Raw genomic sequence first — 3878 nt, forward strand, 5'->3', positions numbered from 1 at the left:
TCTGATTATTCTTGCCTTGAGCTCCAAATCTTCTGAATTGTATTGCACATCTTTCCAAAAGCCATACAATTGTTATTTAATGTTTTACCTTTTGATAGGTGATCTACCATTCCCCTTGTTACATTGTACATTCCCCATGTTACATTCCCCTTATTACATGTGGGAGGTGAAGTTTAGATACATTTGCAGGTAAAAAACTTGAGATTGCATGATGAAGCTTGTATTATAAAATTTTACACAACTGAGCGAGTTTTGGGTCTCACCTTGTGCACGTCCTGCCTTCTCAGTCACCGACTGCAGTCCTAGTCTTGCATTATGTGTCATTCCTTGCATGGGATTTCGTATGCTTGATTTAAAGAAAAAAAGCAATTACACAAAAATTAAAGTTACCTTTTCTTTCAGTTACAAACCTCCGTTAATGTAGGCTGCCTGGAGACCTACCCTCAGAAGGCCCTTGAACACATTTAGTATGCCATGTGTTATATGCTGTTCATTAATTGAGGAGATTATTCCTATTTTGCAGTTGAAATCCAAGAACCAACTCAGATTCTGCCTAAAGCCTTTTGAGAGAACAGTCAAATTATGCACACATGGGGATGAATTTACTGTCCACTTGTCTTGTTGAAGTCATAGTCTTGCCAGCTCCTACCTGAAGGACCAGCAAAAGTTGGTGGCCCAGATACTTGTGAAATGGGATTGCAGATATCTCCAGATTACTGTCAAAAGATCAAGTGGCAGCTGTGTGTGTGTGTATGTGTGTGTGTGTGTATTCGTCAGCACTTCCCATTTGGGAGGAAATCAGTGTATGGTGGAGGTGATTGGGGTTTTTCCATCTCACCTTTCATGGAGAAGGAGTCTTCATAGCTGCTCAAATTCTTTTACTGAAGGTCAGTCAAGCATTAGTGTTAGAAGCAACACTTTTTGAGAGGGGAGATGCGATTCAGAGTGCTCCCTGGGAAATTCTTTCAGTTGATGGTGTTACAAGCATAAAATGTGAACTACTGTCAAAACTGTGAGCTAATGTGCTGAACAGAATACATGTGAGAGATGCCTCACTGAGGCAAAGATCAACCAAGGCTCATGCAGAATTGGTTTCACAGTTGTACATGTTTTAAATTGAACAAGTTCTGGTTTCACTGTAGCCTGTTAAAACTCACACCATTTCATGGTCCTCCGAATCACTTAATATTTCCTATCAGTATTCTTATTCCACAGCTAGAGTAGTTTCAGTATGCCAGCTGAAACATTCTTTACTTAAAAATGCTGATCAAGCTATCTTGAAAACCTAGAAGTATACATGTAAATCTTAAACTATATGTGAAATAATCTAATTCAATTGGTTAAAATGGATTTTGTCCATGACACATATAACCTTGATTCCTCTCATTTAGTGCTATTTAAAGGAGAAGTTTTCCTTCAGTCCGTACTGTAAGAACTTGGTAAATGAGAAACCTTAAGAACAGACTTTCTCATTCACTGATTGGGAATCCTCCGGACGGGTCCAAATGCTGATCTTGAAAGTCTGTTCTTAAGGTCAGGCCCACAGAGGAGCTTCCCTAATATCTAACAAGAGAGTGCTGATTTCCTTTTCTAGGCCTATCTCTTGGACTTTTAGAAGGTATCATGATGTAGATTTTTCCTGTCTATATCAGGCACAGCCACAGTCACGTTTTACTGTGTGTAAACAATTTTGACACTGAGTAGTGAGAGGCCAGCTGGCTCCTCCATTCACCTCATATAACTTTCCTAAAAGCTGGATTTGCTGACCACAGTTGTGTCAGCACTTACACTTAAGTTATACAGATTTACAATATAAAATGATTTTCTGAAAGTTATCTTGTTTTTATTGATTTTTTGACAAACAGGAAATAATTGTTGTGATCTGCTGAGGAGAACAGGACTGCTTTAAGGCACAAAACTGTATTACTAACTTCAGTGTCAAAACAATAGTACGACGGTCAAATGTCACTCCTGAGCTGCAGTAATACATCAGATTTGGTTTATCTGCTGTGATTTAGTAGTACTGGATTTTAAATACCCATTGCCATCACTGTAGCCACACAGCTCCTGTGACAAATATATGTACCACAGTCAAAAGACTGACATAAATTAAGTACATTCACATGCTTCAGCACCCTCTACCAACAAGACCATTACTGATTTTCACATACTCAAGGGAAAGACAAACCAATTCCAAGAAGATAGCTGTAAATAATGATAATGGCCAGTCTCTTCGCGAACGAAGAACCGGGGAAGGTCTTTCCACCTTCCAGCCTGCGCATTGGATTTTTTAGGTGAGACACAGTGTGCGCGGAACTGAGCCCACCCTTTAATCCTGAGGTTCATCTGCCTGGGCCAAGCACGCTTGGACGGTGGCAGCGAGGTCCTCAGGATGTAGATGGATTGCCTTATGGGCTAACGAGCTCCATCTGCCCGGGGAGGGGCCCCGACCGGGAATCGAACCCGGGTCTCTGCAGTGACAGTGCAGTGTATTTTCCCCTGGACCACGGGGGGCTCCCAAACCACGGGGGGCTCCCATTCACATGCTTCAGCACCCTCTACCAACAAGACCATTACTGATTTTCACATACTCAAGGGAAAGACAAACCAATTCCAAGAAGATAGCTGTAAATAGTGCCTTAAGAAAGGACCAAAGAGGAATTAGGGTTCAATTAAATTGAGGTTCAGCTTTGGACCATGGGGAGACTATAAAGCTCCCACTGGGAGACCAAAAGGCCCAGAAAGGTTCACAGTGGATGGAATTGCTATGGACTGTTGAAGTCTTTAAGGACCATGCTTCTAAGCTTTGTGCCTGATGACTCCTGCTGTGTAAGATAAACTGGAATACTTAAACCTGGATCTGAGATGCTCCCCATGCAGAATTGCACCTAAATTAATGTCTAGAAAATGGCAACTCCTTGTTTTTTCGTTGGTTGTAATTCTGAGCAACAAATGTGGACTTGGTGGATGGGGATGTCACAAGGCAATATCTCTATAGTGATCTTCCAGTGCTCTTTCAATACACAGAAATGCCAGTTTTTATAAGAATCCATCCCTTGAAGAATTATTCAGGTTTTCCAAGTAATTTTTATTTTGCAGGTCAACATTTGAATGTAATATGAGGCAGCTGAATGTTAATGTATATTGTGCAAAGGAGACTGTTTCCACTTGTTTCTGTTTTGCTATCACATGGTTTTAGATAAGAGTTAAACTACAGGTGACTTTAGCTGCTTAATATAATATGCAAATATCAGCACATACCAGATTCAGTCTAAATCTAAGATACACTATAAAAACCATTTAGCACATTATGAAAGGAACAAAATGAATTTTCAGTCACTAGGAGTATCTCTGCTGTATCCGTCATTCTGAAGAAATGGATAAGGAAATGATGATGAAAATTCTCTAACATACGAAACCAGCTTCTAACAATCAAAAAAAATTAACTGGACTGTACAAAAATGTGGATATTCTGGGGTTATCCTGCAGTGTTTCATGGAATAAGCTCTGAAGAACAATGGAGATATTTTTAATTCTTACATGTATTTGATTGACAAGTTAATGGGAACAGGGAGCCCCCGGTGGTCTAGGGGAAATGACACTGCACTGTCACTGCAGAGACCCGGGTTCGATTCCCGGTCGGGGCCCCTCCCCAGGCAGATGGAGCTCGTTAGCCCTGTAAGGCAATCCATCTACATCCTGAGGACCTCGCTGCCACCGTCCAAGCGTGCTTGGCCCCGGCAGATGAACCTCAGGATTAAAGGGTGGGCTCAGTTCCGCGCACACTGTGTCTCACCTAAAAAATCCAATGCGCAGGCTGGAAGGTGGAAAGACCTTCCCCGGTTCTTCGTTCGCGAAGAGACTGGCCATTATCATTA

The sequence above is a fragment of the Empidonax traillii genome, unplaced genomic scaffold, assembly GCF_003031625.1.
Source record: "Empidonax traillii isolate 1590-97213 ecotype Southwest subspecies unplaced genomic scaffold, ASM303162v1 scaffold374:size1477467, whole genome shotgun sequence".
NCBI lineage: Eukaryota > Metazoa > Chordata > Aves > Passeriformes > Tyrannidae > Empidonax > Empidonax traillii.